The 21,683-nt window shown below is 36.2% G+C and overlaps 1 pseudogene; it reads left to right on the plus strand.

Moving 5' to 3' along the window:
• Positions 1-10,294: 10,294 nt before the first annotated feature.
• On the plus strand, positions 10,295-11,617 carry LOC131039184 (rust resistance kinase Lr10-like; annotated as a pseudogene).
• The last annotated feature ends 10,066 nt before the right edge of the window (positions 11,618-21,683 follow it).

Below are 21,683 nucleotides of genomic sequence, written 5' to 3' on the forward strand. Positions count from 1 at the left end.
ACTAATGCCTTACAAACAACTGGTAGATGATCTGAAACAGCACTTCACAAAGATAGATTTTGAGCCGATACCAAGAGAACAGAATCGTGCTGCAGATGCTATGGCTACAATTGCTTCACTAATTGATCTACCGCAAAATGAAACCTGCTATGAGTTCTTGGTAGACAACCTGCTGGTTCCCTCATACGAGATCACTCCTACTGAAATGATATGCGTTATTGGTCCTGAATCCCAGTTATATGGTTCCATATTCACATACCTTCACGACAATATCTTACCTCCTGATCTATCAAACAACCAACGCCGCACTTTCATTCGCCAATCTTCTCGATACGTCATTCTAGCTGATATCTTATACTGACGAGGTCTAGATGGCACTCTTCTTAGATGTTTAGAAAGTGACGAAGCTCAGATTGCGTTACGAGAAGTGCATGAAGGGATATGTGGTCCACATACTAGTGGTCCTACCTTGGCCAAGAAACTCATCAGGACTGGATATTACTGGCCCACTATGGAAAAAGACTCATATCAGTTTGTCAAGAAGTGTAAGCAATGTCAAATTCATGGAGACCTCATACATGCACCAACACAAGAACTACAACCACTTGCATCTCCTTGGCCCTTTTGTCAGTGGGGACTCGATCTCATAGGCAAGATTCACCCTCCTTCTTCCAATGGTCATAAATTCATTATCACAGCCACAGAGTATTTCACAAAATGGATTGAAGTCGTGCCTCTCACACAAGTTACAGGGAAACAAATTGCTACCTTCATCCTGAACTACATCATTTGCCGATATGGTATTCCCACTTCCATTATCACTGATAACGGGCGTCCCTTCAAAAATCAGGATGTTCGTGAACTCTGTGAGCATTTCCATATCTCTCGTCGTTTCTCCACACCATATTACCCCCAAGGTAATGGCCAAGCTGAGGTTTCTAACAAAACAATTCTTAAAATCCTCAAAAAGACAGTCGATGACGCTGGCCGTAACTGGCATATCCAACTCAATCCTGCACTTTGGGCCTATCGCACAAGTATCCGAACACCTACAGGAGCTACACCCTACTCACTTGTCTACGGCGCTGAAGCCCTCTTGCCTATTGAGGTCGAGTTACCTTCTTTATGGGTCTCTTTGAGAAACATAATCAATGATGAAGATTACAGGGTCTCTCGCTTATAAGAACTAGAACTACTAGATGAACGAAGACACACTGCTTTTAATCATCTCAAGGCTTACCAACAAAGAATGAGTCGCAGCTACAATCACAAGGTGAAGCCTCGCACATTTGAGGTAGGTGACTTAGTCCTAAGAGAGAACCCCAAGAATCAGTAAGACAGAGATAAGAAGGGCAAGTTTGAACCAAACTGGCTTGGTCCTTACATCATCACAGCGGTATATGGATCTGGGGCATATCAGCTCTCAACTACAGAAGGTGAACCTTTGGAGGATCCTATCAATAGCATGCACCTTCGCAAGTTCTACACATAGCTTTTCAGAATATCTTAATTCAAAAATACAAAAAAATCAAAAAATTTCAAAAATACAAAAAAAAAAATTATAAAACAAAAAAATCGTTACTTGGTGAAAACCTGGCAAACAGGCGCCTTGTGACACAAAAAAACTGAAAAAATCAAAAAAGTAAAGAGAAATAATTTCATCCAACGGTGAAAACCACTTCGGTGGCACCCTGGGCAAGTACCATGGTGAAACCTGGGTCACCAGTGCCATGCGTAGGGACTTTGCTCCTCCCTCCTTCAGGATTCTCTTTCATCCTTCACTTTGCACACACTCACAACCTATTCACTAACAATAAGCTTACCCATTTCCATCATGGCTTGTCATTGATCTACCTAAGATTGGTTAGCCATCCATAACCCTACCTTTTCCCTCCCTTTCCATCCATAATAAATCAGATCCTATCTGTGGCTAAGGCAAATCCTACGTCTAGTGATGGGTATGGAACTGAGAACATCACATGTTTTGAGGAGTACAGTTTCTTCTAGCTTTCTTCAATCTATTCGCGCACAATCCACAATAAAGCAACATTTGCATCGCAGATCCGCAATAAAGTTTCGTCTTCTCTGCAATAAAGTATCAGTTTCATGGATTCAGTCAGTTTCAGATGAGACACAGCAGCAACAAAGGGCTTCAACAAAATCAAATCTTTCAACAGACTCAGACAACATATGGTTCAGTGTTAATCTATCCTTTTTGTGAAAGTGAACATTGTGACCACAATCAAACATGACTTATACAAGTGACAAGAGACACTAAAATTGAGGACTACAGTGGATGTTGGTGTCGAGTCTTGGTTTTCTTTTGATTTCATCTTTTTGGTGACATGTCTTTTAGCTTTTCCAGGATGTCTCTGACTAGAGATTTTATCTCCAGGATGTCTTTGACTAGAAAGGCGAGGATGGGGTATCGTCACCTGTTTTGTTTGCTGTCTGTGGATTGTCTCTTAGTAATGCTATGACTTGTCCAAGGATATGAGGACACTGTGAGTCTAGTATGAACTGGGGCATTCCTTGTTTGTGACTGTCTTATCTCCATGCAAACAGGTACAATGACTTTCTGGGTCGAACAAATGCCTCGATTGTCATAACCTATTTTGCCATAATAAAGCTCAATGATGATAACGCACAAGAAGCTCTTTCACGTTCATATCTTCTGTCTTCCATCCCCCTTTCTTGATTGACTTCCATCGTCCTTCTCGAGTCCGCGTAGCCCGCTATCACATGACTGAGTATAATGACACACCAAAAACATTTGCATTTCATATAGTTTACACCTGCATCACCACATTAAGCATTTCATACATACATATAGATATCACAATTGCATCACATCCTGCATACAATACATGTTAGCACATCTTACATTTTTATCATGTAAATAATCATTTGCATTATCATATTCATTTGCATTACATACATTCACATTTGCATCATGCATCACATATACAAGATAAAAGAATAAAAATATATTGCATTGCATCATATAAGCATCCATATCATAAAACATGTATCACATAAGAACATTTCATCACATAAGGTACACATGCATATAGCTGCCGCAAAAATGGGGACTCATCTCATATATAATCAAATGTGTCATGATACAATGATGTCAAAAGAATCATATGGCTACAAAATCACCCGCAGGTGTCTACAATACAAAAAATGGTACATATACCGATACAAAGGGGAGCCCTCTATGGCTATGATGAACTCCCTCCCTCGGAGCCGCCTGGCCTCGACGGACGCTGAGTTGTAGAAGGACCCGCTCCAGGATCACCCTGCCTGTCTGGTGGTGGTGGAGGACCCATGACCCCACCACTAGATGCCTGCCTCCTCCGACTCCCTCCCGTAGCCGTCGCTGTCCGCGATGGTCTATGGAAGCTCTTCGCCCGCTGATCCGCTGGCACTGCACCATAGTACAGGTCTCTCCAGTAGCCAACCTCCTCTCCGGCTCGCAACACATATGCGTAGCCTGCCCCTGCATCCTCTGCCGCCTGCCTCCCTGCCCTCAGAGCTGTCTCAGCCTCAGTATATCGCTAGATGGCCTGATCCCTCTCTCGCTCTGTATCCCGGAGCCTGATCCTGAGGCGATCCCTCTCCCGCTCCAACTCCTGGATCTCATCTGCCTGGCCCTGGCAGATCTCTCTCAGCTCTAGCAGCTCATCCTCCTCTGGATCCCCACCCTCAGCCTCTGCCTGCAGCTCTCCCTCTGCGGGTGCCTGCTCCTGTACCTGCCCCTGTACCTGTCTAGGTGCCTGAACCGGTGCCTATCTCTGCACATGTCTAGGTGCCTGCACCTGTCTCTATCCTTGTGCCTGTACTGGCACCTGTCTCTGCACCTGTCTCTGTCCTTGTGCCTGTACTGGCACCTATCTCTGCACCTGTCCCTACCTCTGTCCCTGTGCTGCTGGTACCTGCAGGGGCAATCCACCACGACCCCTCACCACCACCTGGGCTGGTCCCTCCTGTCCTCCCTCCCTCCGAGGTGCTACTCTCCTCTCCCCCACTACTCCTCTCCGCCTCCATCGGCCTCGACCTCCATCCCCTCCACCATCATCATCATTATCCCCTCCAACCTCTCCCTCCAACAGCTCTCCTTGATCTGTCAACCACGGAAACAGATGCTCTACCCAATATGCAGAGTACTCTGCATCCATGCCTGCATCCTCAACCTCCGGCCACATATCCCAAGGTAAGGGCATCATCTCTGTCAGCTGTGTCACGGCCTGATCATACGATAACAATGGCCCGAACTGTGCCTGATCCCTAACTGTACGGGCATACATACCCGATCCTCGTGGCATCCTCTGGATCCGGCCAAACTGCCTGCCAACCCTGTCTACCAGCTGCCTCTCCAAAATGTAGGGCGTCCGCCCAATCAGATATCTGCTCCTGAATGTATATGGCAGCTCCACTGCGTCATCCTCCCACTCCTCGCACCCCAGGTACGGCCTCTAGATGACTACATTGATGTCATCTATCACACGCCTCTAGTGCTCTAACCGACCAATCCGAGGCTGTGAGGTGATCATATCATAAAGGTGTACAAAGCTCCGTCCATGCCCTCTGCCCCTGAAGTGAATAGGCCGTGTGATAGGCAGATGCTCATAGGCCCACACCTGTAACAGTGTCACTCCGCAACCCAAGCCAACTGATCCATGATAAACGAACTGGTGCAGCTCATAATACAGATGCGCTAAGACACATGGCCCCCATGCATATCTAGTGTGCTCAGTCACCAGTATCTCCAGTGCTTCTCCCCAGCCCACTGCCAATCCCTGTGTAGCCTTGTCAGGACACAAGAATCCACTGATGGCTCCTCCGATCACAGCTGGTAAAGCTAAACCTGTCGCGGTCATGGTGTCCCATGCCACGTGTCCTGCTCTCATCTCCAATCCGGGATCCTGGAATACCCGTCTCAGTGCCTCCCTGTCTCCATCTCGATCGTATGGGATCAGCTCTCCATCGATCGGTATGTGCAAAATCCTATAGACATCCTCGAGGGTCACTGTCATCTCCCCCATCGGCAAGTGGAATGTACAAGTCTCGGAGTGCCATCTCTCCGCCAGCGCAGTCAGCAAACCCATGTTTGCCTGAAACTCAGGCACATACAGTACATGTCTGAGGCCCATCTCCTCAATAGCAGCTCTATCCTCAAATGACAACTCTGGTCGCAGTCTCTGTGTAGACGGGAATCTCTCCTGTGACTCTAACATAGGCAGATACTCCTGCAGTCACAACAATCAATCATATCAGTTATCGTGGCATTCACTGTTTATCACAAAATGCTGCTTGCTATCTAAATGCATATGGTTATCTATCCTAGTGACACTCACTGTTCATCACAAAGTGTTGCTATCTATCCTAGTAGTGCTCCCTGTTCATCACAAAGTACTACGTGTGTGACATTCCCTGTTCATCACAAAGTGTTACTCACATTCGCACTCCCTGTTCATCACAAAGTGCTGCCTATCTTGGTACTCACTGTTCATCACAAAGTGCCTTGATCTATCCTAGTCTTTCTAGAGGACCTGTTTGAGTGTATCCTCTCAGCAGCTTATCCAATCGACAACGTATGTTCATCACAGAACTGTCAATTTGACCTAGAAGACCAAAACCATGCATTTTGACACATAAACGCGCTTTAAACTCATAAACGCGCTTTTTGACTGCACAAACGCGTCTCTGCAACACAGACGCGCTTTCAGAACACAAACGTGCCTACATCTTGCACAAACGCGATTCTAGAACCTAAACGCTCCTACAGGACATAAACGCCTCTAAAATTCACAAACGCGCCCGCATTCAACGCAAACGTGGTCCCAGACGCATACGCGCCTGGAACCGACACAGACGCGCCTGGCACCGACACAGACGCGGTTGCGCGTTTTTGCATTTTTTTGGTACCCTATTTCTAGCGCATTTATTGCTACCTACTGAGCATTAATGACAAAAATTGAAATGCGTGAAAGTACAAGGAGGTTTGGTGGTACTTACCGGCTCTCCTGCCTCTGCTGGCCTCTGAAATCGACGAACGCGGTCGAATCTATGAACGAAGGCCATCACTGCTGACTGCTGCTGCTCTTTTCTTGCTCTGCACTATGATCTCGTAAGGGTGTGGATGACAATGAGGATGTCTTTTGCCCGTGGTCTATCTTATAGCCTACCCTAGCCCTCGCCTTCATTTCCCGAGTCAATATTCTTCATCCTGTGACTTTGTCACTTTATTCGATCAATCCATTCTAGCCTTTCTTTCTTATCGAGAGATTGTCTGCAATCTTTTCAGACATTTTCATCCAATCTCTCGAGGGGGCATATTATTCCCATACTGGGGCAACTCTGTATCAGTTCATCTTATCTTCTTTGAAACAACGCGACAAGTCGCATTGTCTCAAAGAGGGGCAAAATGTAGACACTCAAAATTGTCATGTCTAATTAAATAAATATTTTATTTATTTAATTATCTAAGCCTAATTCTTCTATTAATTAAATAAATTTTTATTTATTTAATTAATTCATCTATCCTCTTCTAGCCTTATTTCTTATTTAAATAAATACATTTATTTATTTAAATTACCCTTTCCTAAATTAAATAAATATTTTATTTATTTAATTGTCCTACTTCTTCTATTAATTAAATAAATCCTTATTTATTTAATTAATTCATTATCTTTTTCTACACATGACACATGTCATTCATCTCTTAATTCCTACAAGACCTACCTCTTTCATTATTTTGGTATTTCTTTTACCTACCCTCTAATCCTAGCCAACCTCTCTTTTTACACCTCTCAATCTTAACCCTCCATTTCATATTGTGTCTACTATTTAAGAAGATGTTTCCTTCATTGTCAGACCCTAATGACTAATTTTGAAGACTTGGCTACACTACGATCCTACTTGCAACCACATTACGTTCTTTGTTGAGCTCTTGTGCATACAAAAATCTGAGAGCAAATATTCATCAAGCAAGATCAATGGAGATAGGAAGAATGGAGATCAAAACCCTATTGGACATGTGATGGTATAATCTTTGTGATTTTGAGTTATTTGCATTGTCTTAGGTATACTTCATATGTTATGGTGGATCTTTGTTCATTGTTAGGCTAGGGTTTTGTGGTTGGATTCATTTAGCCTTTCAATATTGTTGTTATTGTTATCCATTTTCACCATACACAATTATTATCTTGATTTAGGTGAATATTTATGTAAAATCTTAGGTAATTCAAGTTTATTAACTATTAGAGAATCATATTATTATGGATTGTAGATTACATGTGTAAGCAACATAAAAGGGAATTCACAAGAAATAATATAAATCTAGCTTTTACCTTTAATTTAATGTGTGTTTTGTTGTTATAATCTTGAAAGAGGTGTTGGTTGATGCCTCAAATGCATAAATTTTATTATGCTCATGCACCCATGGTGTTTCATTTATCATTTACTTATATTTGATTTTGACTAGGACATTATGCTATAGTAAAGGTAGTCTTCAAATATCCTATTATCACTTCAAATAGTCTATTTGCACTACCATGGAAAAAAAAATACTTTGAGCACAAGAATGGCTAAATAGAAATTCACGGATTTTGAATGGGCTAGAGATGTGGATAATATAACTGTACTAATAGTTTGATATTTCTTTTCCAATTAGTGATATTTAGTAGATAATAGATCACTACTACTAGTTATTTTCTCCTCTTTGGAGTTTTCTTTGATAAGAATATTTATATTTTTTGTGATTTCTTCTTAGTTTTATATTTTATTTATAGATTACATAGCATTACATCCTTTAACACTCTATTTTTTTGAATAAGTGTGATATTAGATTGAATTATCTTTATAGTAATTTCTACCAACATTCTCTTAAAAATTATTGAGAAAATTTTCAGTATTCTTTATTTCTTGTCATATTTTTATTATGTATTTCAAATAAAATATTTATTAGTTATTAATTTGATCAATTTATTGCTTGTGTCAAGTTTTATTAGAGTAGGAGTTGTTTTCTATGAGTGAGAGTTGTGTGATGACTATTACAAAAAACTTATGTATTTGTCGCATTGTGTGTGGATGAGTAGAACTATATATAATGTAAAATAAAATGGAATAGGGAATGATTAAGTTTGTACACTATTAAATGCTACGTATGCTATAAGTTTCTAACATGATGAGATCCCTTAAAGAAAGGCTTAATGTAATGATCATGTATTAGAATATGATATTATATCCATCTATCATATTAGTTGACCTTTTGAAAGATATAATTCAAATAAGAAATTAATTATTTAAAGTTTAAGGTCATTCAAAAAATGATGATAAATTGAATGGTAACAACATGGCAAGCAATGTGAATGGTATGAACTTTTCCAAGCTTGAAGATTGACTAGGATGAAGTGACAAAATATCTTCTATGATAACAAATCAAATATAGCATTACCCAAGAATCTTACTTTTACAAAGAAAGCAAGCTTGTGGGTACCAAATATCACTTCAACAAAAAATTGGCCAACAATGATGAAAATATTAAAATACTCAAAGAAAACTTGAACATGATCAATTTTGAAAAATCAAACTTAAGTTTTGTAAGCTTACTTTCTATTGCAGCCCTTTCACCTATCCTATCACATCTTAATACAAAATATTAATATAAAATTTTCTTGTAGATTTTGTATTCAAAGTCATATTCCACATTAATTAGAATATCTATGTCTGCAAATTTCTTTGTCTTGATCGTAAACCTTGAATAATATATTAAATTGGTTCTAGAATTCTTTATAATAAAAAGTCTTAAATCTTTTTTTACATAAATAGATTTTTTATTACATACAAAAACAAGCAGCCACCTTGTATTGAAGTGAGATTATTAAAATATAATGATAATAATAGAAAAAAAACTATATTTTTTCAATAATATGAAAGGATAAAAAATAAAGGAGTAATTAAAAAATTTGATCTATTTCTATTTCTATTTTAAATGTCAAGATTGTTAAAAAATAAATTTATTTTAATAAAAAAATAGACTTTTAAAAAATACAATACAGCAATTTGAAAAACATAGTCTGAAAACATGGGATTCATACAAAATGTATATCAATATGCACCTCTCAATACCAAGAGTAAATAGACTATAGGGGTGCATGCCCTCTCGGACAGTTAATATTAGAGCACCTTTAGATTTTTTCAATCATTTTGACTGTTGGTGTTTTAGTTAAAATAAAATTCTAAGATAGCTCTCACAGCGCGTATTGACCACGTAAGCGCCCTACTTTTTTGACTGGATACCCGAATCTTTCACAGCCTACCTTGATTTCATCTTAATGAAACGCATCCGTAGTTAATGGATTCGCCCTTTCTGATAAACGAGCAATCCTTGCCCAGCCGTCCATCACCCAATGTCTCGTTTTAATCTCCTTTATACCTTTATTGTCTATGCCCTTTTGCTCCCTGGTTCGCTATGCGCAGACCTCAGTTATACTTCTTGCGAATATAAATTATGTGGCGGTGTAGAAATCCCATATCCTTTCGGTTTGCGGGAAAGTGGATGTGGTCTGCCAAGCTTTCAGATCGATTGTGTAGATGAACGTCGTGTAATCGAAATTGGAAGCCACAATTACACAGTCGTAGATGTCTTCCACAATAATTATACCTCAACAATAGTGAACGACGAGTATTTCCAAGAGTGCACTTCTAAATATAATATCTTTGATGCCATAGATAACGGTGTCTTTGAGTACATCATAGAGCAGAACGTCAGTCTAAAAGTCCTCAAGTGTGGCACGCTATGTTTACTCGATGGTGTGTCATTACCTTCGTTGTCATGTACTTCGGAAGAAGTGACTGTTAAAGGGGCAATAGCACATTGGAATATTGCACAGAGCCCGTTATATGAGAACTGTAGCAGTTGTGAATCAAGCGGTAGTTGGTGTGGGTACAATATTTCCGATGAAGGGAAGTTCCTTTGTTTCTGCGAGGATGCAACCCATCCAAATCGATGCCCAGTCCCACAAGGTAGTTGGTTCAAAATCTCTCTATATTTGCCTCTCAGTACTTAAATAAGTTTAGTTGCCTTCCAATTTGAAAACGGAAAAATATGAAAGTGCTTTATCTATCAGTTTGTTCAAAGAATTTTATTTTTCCGATCTGATTAGCATTTACAATATTTAAACAGGCAAGAGCTCAAAATGTAGAACAATAACAGGTAAAGGCTAACAACCTTTTTGTCTAAGTTTTAAGAAATCTTCTAATTTTCTTTTATGGTGGAATCGCTGATATGCATTATTACACATCGATACCAGGTATAGCTATTGGGGCAAGTGCTTTCATAATGATAGTAGCACTATTTCTCATAGTTGTTTATCGAAAGGGGTCATCCTACTTTAAAGGGAATGAAACTTCTTTTGCAATGGAACCTATGAATTCAGGGTCTATTGGTAAAGTGGAGAATTTTCTCCAAAGTTATATTCATCAAATGCCGAACAGATATTCATTCTCTCAGCTAAAGAAGATCACCAACAACTTTTCAGATAAATTGGGAGAAGGGGGATTCGGTGTGGTTTATAAAGGAAAGCTCCGCAGCGGTTTTTTGGTGGCCGTTAAACTTCTTCATAAACGAGGTTGCAACTCTGGGAACCATTCATCATTTTCATTTGGTTCGCCTCATGGGTTTTTGTTTTGAAGGATTCAGAAGCGCTCTTGTATATGAGTACATGGCCAATGGATCCCTAGAGAAGTTTATATTTCAAGGAAAAGAAGCAGAACATATGCTCAGTTGGGATCAATTGTACTCAATTGCTTTGGGCGCAGCTCGTGGAATTGCTTATTTGCACCAAGATTGTAGTAGGCGTATCATTCATTTTGACATCAAGCCTCACAATATATTACTGGATGCAGATTTCACACCCAAAGTAGCTGATTTTGGTCTCGCTAAACTGTATAAGAAGGAAGAGGACCATGTATCAATTACGGCAACAAGAGGGACGCCAGGATATGTTGCGCCAGAGCTGTGGTCCAGAGATTTGGGGCCTGTGACGGACAAATCAGATGTTTACAGTTTTGGAATGGTATTACTGGAGATAGCCGGAAGGAGGAAGAACATTGACGTGCAGGTGAGTCGTTCGAGTCAATTGTATTTTCCTGAATGGGCGTTCAAATTGATAGAGAGTGGGGAGTTGGTGAAGAGGTTGAGAGAAAGAGGTAGAGGCGACATGGAAGCGGAAGATGAAGAGAAGGTAAGGAGAATGGCGAAAGTAGGACTTTGGTGTATTCAATACAATTCCAATGACCGACCGTCAATGAGCAGAGTCGTACAAATGCTGGAAGGAAACGGTGATGATGTAAGCAATCCTCCATTGCCTTTCAACTCCTCCCCACCGCGTGAAGCACCATTGTCATCTTCCTCCGAAGAATCTTCATCCATGCTATAGAGTCCCGGAGAAAACTTCTACTCTATCCATCCATTTAGAAATGAGATGGTGTGAGGAGCCATCCTCATTCCACGTAACTCTATGGAAATAAATTAGTGAGAGTATTGTTACTAGTCCCTAGCTTTTAAGGCACGAGACTAATGTTTTCAAGTCACTTTTTTCAATTAATAGACAGCTTTGAAAATTGTGTCAAAAATTAAAACTAAAGATATATAATAGCTTAAAGTCATTTATTTTTACATTTTTTTTATGTTTTTTTCTGATTGGTAGATGATATTTTTGTCGGGGTTTTAAATCATTTTTTTTAAAACATTATTGTTTGGCCAATCAAAATGTACTCTTATGAAATATTTCATATTCACCTAGGTATAATAAAAACAAAATCAAAGAAACACACACTTTTAATCCAAAATAAACACAATCAATAGACAACTGTCGGATCTATCGCCACGTCAACGATCTGTTACCCTCCTTTTCGATTAGACGACTGAGAAGCCATCTAGGGCTTTCCATGATAAACATGTTGCATAAGAGAGGCAAGGTGAATTTGCTTGTCATTATGTTTGAGGTTCTCATAATTTGAATATGGTGGTGATGCTGAAGGAGACATGAAATATGGCTCAATCAAAGGAAATAAGGCTTCATCAATCATTCAGATCAGTGCTTCAATGCTTGTGATTCAGCAACATGATCACGTCCACATTGGCGAAGTGCCATTTTGAAATAACATGACTTTGCAACCCAATTCATTTTAGCCCTTGAATAGAGAGGGAAATGTTAAAGTATGCTTTCAAAGTAGTTGTGCAGGCTTGAAGAGCTGATTTTTATGTCTAATTTTCAGGTTCTCTTAAATAGAGTCTATTTTGCCCTTGAATTTGGGCTTATGGGTTATGTATGAAATTTAATGCAACTCGATTGATTTCTTGTCACCCCTTTGTTCTAAATTGGTACACATTATGTCTTATGATAGAATGTATCTCTTATTCTGATTTCTATCTGGACACATATTAAAACTACATCGAAATGTTAAATTTTTATTAGGGTGTATGGTCACGAAAGTTTTCTCGGTGAAATTTATCTACTTTAACCTCTCTAACAGAAATTTTCTCAATGAAATGTTGATGAATTGAATTTTTAAATAGGTAAGTGGAAAAGTCTCAAAGGATTGAGGCTTTGGTAGTGCTTTTGAAATTTATTTAGTGTGGTTGTACTTTTTTCTAGGTGAATTTGACAAATTTTGGTGCAAAATGAATTGTTTAAAATGGGTTTTTGGTTACTATCTTGAATTGTTTTTTCTTGTCATTTGCTCTTGACTCCACAATTTGATGATTTTACGAGAGATTCATGTGTCTATCTTTTAGAATGAATTTTAAGCATTATGTTCTTTAGTGTTTCTACCTCGTTTAGTTCTTTTTACCTGTAAAGTTTTGTGAATTTGACAAAGCTATAGGTAAAATCTTAACTTTGATGTTTTTTTTGGTTGACTTATTTTACTTTCTAGAAAGGGCTTTTAATTTTCCTCAATTTCATGTAATTAGCTTTAAATAGGCATTTTCCTTTATCTTGACTTTTTATTCAACAAACCTATTCAAGTAAATATCCGAGAATGGAGTGTTTAAGGGGAACATAAAATGCATTTTTTCTCTTATTTTTATATAAACCTTAAAAGAGTCACAACTGAGCAAAGGGTTTGTGAAATGCATCCAATTTAGTCACGCTCTCCTTTGATTTGTTACAAGTGGTGTAGATTTGTGTAAAAGTAGCTTAGAATGGTTTTTATTTTCAAAATTTGAAACTTCTCTATATGGCTTTTATTGTAGGCTTTTATGCATATAGCTATAATTTCATGTAAAAATATCCAGAGAAGACACTTTCTATTGGATTTGTAAGTTTCATCTCTTCGACAGTGATGTTGGGGGCTAATCATGTGTTGTGCTTTCTCACGCATATGGTTGTGGAAGTTATCATCAGTTTAAGTTTGAATGTTCCCTCTTACAATCTTTTCTTAGACAGAGGATTCTAAGAAAGATTCCACAATTTCTATTTTGAAAACCCAACTTTGATGCGATATATGTTGTCCAAGGTGCAATTGAAAAACAGATGCTAGCTATTGAAGAAATGGTTTGAATGGATGTGCTTTGCAGTGACAAGACTGCAGGACTACAACATTGACTCTGAACAAAGCTTATTGTGGATAAAAATCTTATTGAGGTTAGATTAGGCTATTAATAACTATTCTTTAGTAAAAAATTTCACATAGGTATTTTCTAAAGGACAAGGATACAGTTGTCATGATGGCTATAAGAACATCCAGAATAGAAAACCAACATGCCATTGATGTTGCAATTGTTGGGATGCTTTCTGGCCCTAAGGAGGTAAAAGGGATTTTGTTTTTAATGTTTTGATATTTGTTGATCGTTACAGTTGTGTTGATTATATCATTGCACAAGCATTACAGACAATGTTGAAAGTAAGCTCATTGAGAGTGAAGGATCACCCACAGAAAAAGACACCAAATTGAAATGGCCTATTTCAAATGGTTGTGGACAAGAAATATCTAAGGATGTTGAAACCAAGCCCGAATAAGATGGATTTTCTAGCACATACACCTATGAATGATTGACATCTAAGTCCACAAATCCAGCACCAGGAGTCAATGTTAGAAAAAGAGAGGCAAATATCTAGGCCTTTTCTTTGACTTTTAGTACATGGTTTTCTTTCATTTCACTTCTTATGCTAAATAATGCTATAAAACAATTAGGGTACACATATTAATTGACTAGCGATCCTTGTTTGTAGTCATACTTAACACCTGAGGAGTTTTAGAAGATATCAACTGCAAGAGTGTTGCTAGAGACAATCATGGAAGTGAAAAAGGTTAATGTTTTATCACATAGCTGCCAGCAAACTTTAGTACATTTATGTGGAGGGTAACACCATTTTGGAAGGAACAGGCTAATCTCCACATAAAATGGCACTGGAAAAAAAAATTCAGGTGTGTAAAACATGACGACTTTTTGTGCAATTTTTTGCATTTTTATAGCAATTGGGATGAAGATCATGAAGACTTCATGCTGAAAATTTTGTCCAAATCCGTTTTGTTTTGCACATTTTGAAAATTGTACGGAATGCCATTTTATGTGGAGATTAGACGCTTCCTTTTTTTTATAGGTCTTATGGGTATAAGAATAAGGATGTGGAGTTAATGAATAAGGGTACATCTATGTTACATTAAAATATAGTTACCAGGAGATATGGGGCACGAGGACTAGGAACTAGCGTCTAAGAATTAGTTACAAATATTGTAGTATAAATCTTTCTTAGGATTGCCAGTGTGATATTAAAATACATTATATGTTAATTTGAAACTGCAATCACTAGATATCATCATTAAAATCAGTACATTGTAAGTGGTGCTATGCCAAATGACAGTGTTGTTAATAAAGAGGATTGTGGTAGTAGGTTGATTTAAGAAAACACGATGCAGGAAAAGAACTTTGTGGTCTCTTGCAATAATACAATGTCAGAGTCAATTTGTGACCACATGTTGGGGACACCATTCTGACCACATAAGAAAGAACCAATTGACAAGTGCCATACATTGATCCTTATATATGCATCTTAGGATGTAAAATTCGACATGTAACTCATTTCTTCCATGCAAAGTTGTATAGCTTGAGTTTCAAATTAAAACCTTAGATTATTTTATCTTTCCCACCAATTATTCTTCCCTCTACTAATGGAAAAGAGCAATTAAGATAAATACTCAGCCAATTAAAGAGATAAAGACTTCCAGAATTTGGAAGAGTGAGGGTGGCAAGGTCATGGAATCTTCCAAGAAGTGAATAGTGTAGCTTTCAAGTGAGATGACTAGAAATTCAAGAAGTCATGATAGTTATAGAGCTTATCATTGTTATGCGAATTGAAATGCAATAAGCAGAAGATTGTTGTGTTTGGAAATATCTTCTAAATACTTGATATACCGATATTTTCTACAAAATTAATAAAGAATGACATATATTCCATTTTGAATAGGTTAGTGTTTCACTTTCATATTGTGTTTGTGCACTTAAACCAACTCACTGGATGAAGGATTGAACCTCGACCATGCCATAATATATATAGTTGATTATTAAATCCAAAAAGAATTAGTAACACATTTTCTTGTCCCATTGAAGATGTTACTTCCTTATTTATGGCCAAGCATACTTATTCCTATTACTAATGTCTAAAATGCAGGATTCCCTACAAGTTTATGGATATAAATTATTTTAAAATTATATAATGCAATTGTAATTTAAGTGCTTAAGCTTCAAAATTGATGTGCATGTTAAATTTTCAGCCCACCAATTAAATCCATGTTTCAAGTAAGCTTGGTTTGAAGCTAAGACCCTCTCTTCAGCTAAAATAAATATATGAGAAATTTTTCTATTTATTTCTATTTGGATAGATATATCCAAAATACACCAAATCAATCAAGGTGTATCTTGGCATCCCTTGGATGTCCTTCATGGGGAGATGACATTCTCAATAAATCAACAATATCTGAGAGCAAGAGAAGAGCAGGGGAACTGTACACTGTGTCTGCATCCTCCCATCCCCAAGATGTGGGACAAAGGATCTGCATCTGAGAACCTAAAGATGCATCATCATCAACACCAAGCTTAGGATCAAGTTTGATATTTTTTGCATTGACCACAAAACAAACATTATAATGTAGTAAATGTATTAGATTTTAGCGAAAGATATGGAATAAGAAACAAATAGATTCTATATTTCAGCATAACTAGAACTAGAATAAACATGTTCTACAGACAATAACTTAATTTGACGAAATAAACAAACCCTTGTTTTGTCTTTTAGCAATAAATCAATTTTTAATTAACTTTTGTGTCTCCTAAAAATAAGCGCTTCCCACAGTTTGGTTACTTTTTTTTTCCTTCATAAAGCATCTTGTAGGAAATTAAAAAAATCTAGCACTTTGCAAGGAAAACATATTTTTCTAGTCCTACAAAATTATCTACAAAACCAATGCAGGTCTTCTCCATATGCACAAGAATGAATTTGCATCATTTGGTGATCATTGTTGAATGCTCGCTAAGTCATGCCAATTGTAGCCATATTAGGTTTATTATAATTGTGAAGTTGTTGTGGTATTCATATGGGTCTTTTAAATTTGTGTCAACTCTAGGGCTATACGTCCATGGATAATGTTGCCATTGCTATTACTATTTGCCCTAGTAGCTATAAGAGGATTGATTTGTAATTGGTTACTTTGTTGTTTTTTTCAACATTGTAAATTCTATCCATTTGGAGAGATTGTTTATTTTCACATTGAATTTTTGCAGTCCCCGTGCTATCATTAAGTGATTTGAACAAAGAGAGCATGCAGCAGATAGTCAAGCAGTTGCAAAGTTTCTTAAAGAACTCGTTGCCACGAATTTAATATTAGAGTGTCTACCTGATGAACAGTCAACGAAACCTGCTAGCCTCCCTACTTTGGTAATATTAGATTTTTTTTCTCCATTATAGACTTTATCATTCTATTTTGTAACTTTCTTCTAGATGTCTTTAGAATATGGAGTGTAAAGATCATTAAATTCCTCATTAAGACGTGGGAAATGTGAAGCAAAATATTTTTTCAGTTCTTATTATGTGCAGGAATCAAGATTTAAGGTTTAAATTTTCTCATGCATTTTTTATTTGAGGACATATATTACATAAGATAGAGAACAAGTCTTCTACTCAAATGTTTTCAAAGCATTTTATAGGGAAAATTTTAGTTCCATTTTAACATGTTGAATGTTATTTGTCAAGGAGGTTACCTTCTAGATAGGGTAGCAAATCTTGTCTCTCAGTATTTGAGCAGCATGTAGGTTATGCTAAGTTTTTGCATAAACAGTGCATGTTTTGTGAAGTTGCTATGTATTGTACTTGTTGTATATATCTTTATTGCCTATAAACATACAGCTAGTTAATGACTTCATATTTTACATTTTTTATTTATTGCATTGAATTCTAGAACTTATATTTCACAAATTGAGTTTTCTTCTAAAGATGATATATATGCTTTTTAAAAACCTCTAGAAATTGGATGTGTGTTCTTCTTGCTCTATGGTCACCAAATTCAAAAAGGCCTCTGGTGGTTAGAGAAAGTTTTTGAGAGTTGTATTTGTAGACTAAATTGTGTATGATTTCTTTTTTCCAATCAGCACATGTCAGTAGAAAGGCTGGGTGATTAGTGTATTTTCGTCATTCCTCATTTCTCTATGGGGTGCTATTAACCATAGAAGAAAATGGAAGGCTTTGTTATACCAATAAAGACTTGAAAGCATGGCATACAGCTCAAAATAGTAACAGTGTTAGGAGTATTTCACCCGTTTATAAATTTATTTGACCAACATTTTGTACCAGTCTAAGTCTAATCTGGGATGAATTACATAGCTAATTCTGATCTGAGTTGCAAAACTATTATGGTGTCAAGAAAATTTGGAAACTGTGTCATCTTTTGAGTATGGTGGCAGATGCACAATAAATGGCACCTCATAGCTAGTGCATATTGTCACTTGAGGTCACCTCTTCCATTTCCATGATAATTATGGTGCTCACTACTTCCAATACATCTCTTTTCCGAATTCTTCCTCTACAAAGATTTCATTAGCAAATCTCTTCTTTATATTTCCAGCTTCTCAATAAGTTGTTGAAGATGCAGCTGAGCACCTTCCCTACTTTGTTTTCTTGTCACAAACTTCTCAGCATTTCTCCCCTGATCTTCTTGTATAAAGAGAATATTTGAGTTACTTCCAACTATGGAATTCTGAGCAACTTCCAAGTAATACATGTGATCGCATTATATATAACAAATAAATCAAGATGAAAGATGGAAGAAGAAAACCTGTGTTGTTATCGAAGATTCTTTAACAATACACTTTTTCCATAGCAGCTTATTTTGATTTGCAATACTCAATAGAGAAAGAATACATGCAAAATAAAATTGAATATGATAACAAGCTCTGAAATTGAATTGCAGAACACGTGTTGCCAACTTGCCACCATATGAAAAGTGTTCTAGAAAATATCAATTTGTATATAATGATCCCATAGTTTAAAAGTTTATTCCATGCGCAGAGTCTATGTTGTCTTATCTCAATGTAGGACCCATATACATGCCACATGATATAAATATTACTTGCCATGCCCTGTTTATAGAAACCAACCTGTATAATATTGCACTGTAATATAACTGAATTAACATCAATGGCCCTGGAACAAGTTGGAAAATTTTGATATTTTGATAGCTTTCTTTTGCATGTTCAAATCTATACGTTGAGTTGTTCACTGAGTCCTTGTTGCTGCATGACCTAATTGTAATTTTCACATATCTTGAATTTAGGTATGGTATTGATTCAAGAAGTGCCACAAGCCCACCTATTGGTATTCGATGTATTGGGGCGAATTGTAAAGGAAAGTTATGGTGTAGCTAAGCAGCAACACAATTTTTCAGTGAGTTTAGCTCTTTGACAATTTTTTATATTTGTGTTACATTCTTATATTCTTTGGGGCTTAGCAATATATAATTTTGCAGTGAATTTAGCACTTTTATATATTCATGTTACTATTCGTTCATAAATGCTTTGAGGCTTAGAAGTCATTAACCTCTAAATTTCAATTTTTAAGTGTATTTGTGAAAAATCAAGGATGAGAAATACATTATTGTTTGTCAAGGATGAAATGTTTAATTAAAATTTGGTAATATGTTTTTTCCTTTGTGAGTGATGCAAGTTTCCAAAATAAGTTTATCAGCTAAATACATCTTCTAATTGTTTTTTGAAGATAGAAGTTCTATGGAGCAAAGATGAGAAGCCTTGCACCCCCTCTTATCAAAGGGCATAACCTCTACAAACTACAAACTTGTGGTTGTTCCTTAGTTTTCTTTGTGTTGTCCTTTTGCCTCTTTTGGCTTTTTGTTGGCTTTTTGTCTTTGTCAGTTGTCTCTTTGTTGTGTTTTGCTCTATCTAGCTGGTCTTTAATGTCTTATCTTTTGATTATCTTTCTGTAAAAGGGTTTCAAGGCCCCTTCAAAACCTATTTTTCACTTAATCGAAAACATACTTTCTTATCATTAAATTTACAGACTTTCAAAATTCGGATTTTCTTCTATTCCCAATTTAATGTTTTTTGAATGTAGCCATGGCCCAATGAAGAGGACAGAAGAAAGTGCTCCATGAGAAGCATTCTAGAGGATTCCACGTTCCTAATGTTAGAGATGTGAGAGTCCAAATGAAGTAAACCAATAAGAAAGTGAACAAAATTGGGGTGGATGAGGAATTTAATACTTTGTGTTCATTTAGATTGTATGGAATCTTATTGTATTTTTAGGATGTTATGTTTTATGAGGGAGAGTGCATTTCTATGTTTTAGTTGACTTGTTCATTTTAGTTATTAACTCAACTAATTTTAGGATTTTCTTCTTTAGTTGAAACACTTTTTTTGTGTTCTTATTCTATTCTATTGTTCTCATAAGAAACAATAATTTATCAATTTTTAGCAAATGGCAGGGACTTGTGTTGTATCATAGCTCTTGTTTTATAACTCAAGTTTCTTGTAAGGAAATGATGAAAGGAGGCATACTATAATTGAGTAGAAAATATATGTATAGTTTTTTATTTCCCAATGATATTTGAAATTAATCTATTTATTATTATAAAAATATTGAAGACCCCAAAAATATATTGGAATTTGTCAACTTTGATTAGGTCGGAGATGGTGATAGGATTGTCAAATTTGATTAGGTTGGAGATGGTGATGGGATAAGGTCTATTAATACTTGGAGGTTTTTTTATTGATAATATTTAATAGATGAATAATTTATTATTAATATTTTTTTCTAGAATAACAATATTGAAATTGTTTAGAGGTCTCATTATATGTTTATATTTAATATTTATAATTACACAACATTTCATCTTTTATGATTATCTATTAACTTGAATAAGTAATATATTTATTTGAAACTTTGTATTAATTTTTATCAACAATTTCTTAGAATTTATGGATCAATTTTTCATTGGTCTTCCTATCTTATTATGTTTTTGTTATGTAACTTTGAAATTGTTAGTTGATTTCTCATTTGTCATATTTATAGTTTGTGTCAAGTGTTATCAAAGTATGGATTAAATCCTATAGTACTCAAAGATGTCTGAACTCTATTACAAAAAGCAATTATGTTTTTGTCAAATTACAAGTGGATGAGAGGAGTTGTGGATCATATAAGAAAAAGAGTAGGAAACAACTAAGGTAGTAAAGCATTGCATATGGTAGATTTTATTGTTGAGTATGCATAAGGCACAACTCAATGTCATGAAAACATTAAAATTTGGTATTATGTATTTTTATTTGGTGATCTTTATTAAAATATGGGTCAAATATAGAATTGGTTATTTTAAGCTTTATTTTAATTCAAAAAATTATTTTATAATTTGAATAGCTAACTTTTGGTGCCATTGTTCCCCCAAACCATCAATGGACATGATTTAAGCTAATATAATAAACATTGTACCTAACATATTAGTGTGCCACTTAATTTTACTATTAACATATATGTGCCTTTGAAAGTAAATAGACAATAGAAGTGCATTCCCTCTTGGATAAATGAAATTCAAGATCCCTTAGGATTTTTAATTATCTTTCCTCTTGGTATTTTGGTGAGAAAAAATACTAAATTAGTATCAAAACCTCTACTGACAAGATAAGTGCCCAATTTTGGTTGACTAGATGATCAAATATTTCAAATCCTACCTTGATTTCATCTTAGCAAGATGTCACTACAATTATTGGATTCAACCTCTCTAATATAGTAGATATATTTATCCATTTTACTTCAATATAAGATCACCCATATGTCACTTAAGTCTTTTTGGATGTATTGTTTTGCATTGTTTAGATTTACTTTCATAGAACCCAAGTGGTATGTTACATGGATTGATGTACAAGTGTGTGTTGATAGAAATATTTACAAAGAAGTGAATATTATTGTTGTAATTGTATAGACAATAGAATGTGTTTCATATGTAATACTTGTGCCTACATACTCAATAGTTATAATAGCTTGTTACCCATTGATTTTATGAAATGGTGCAAATACCATCTAGGAATTCAAAGATCCATATAAAATAAAAAAAAATTACACTAATTTTAACTTGTGATAGAATATTGATAATTATAAAGGTTGTTGATT

The sequence above is a fragment of the Cryptomeria japonica genome, chromosome 2, assembly GCF_030272615.1.
Source record: "Cryptomeria japonica chromosome 2, Sugi_1.0, whole genome shotgun sequence".
Taxonomy (NCBI): domain Eukaryota; kingdom Viridiplantae; phylum Streptophyta; class Pinopsida; order Cupressales; family Cupressaceae; genus Cryptomeria; species Cryptomeria japonica.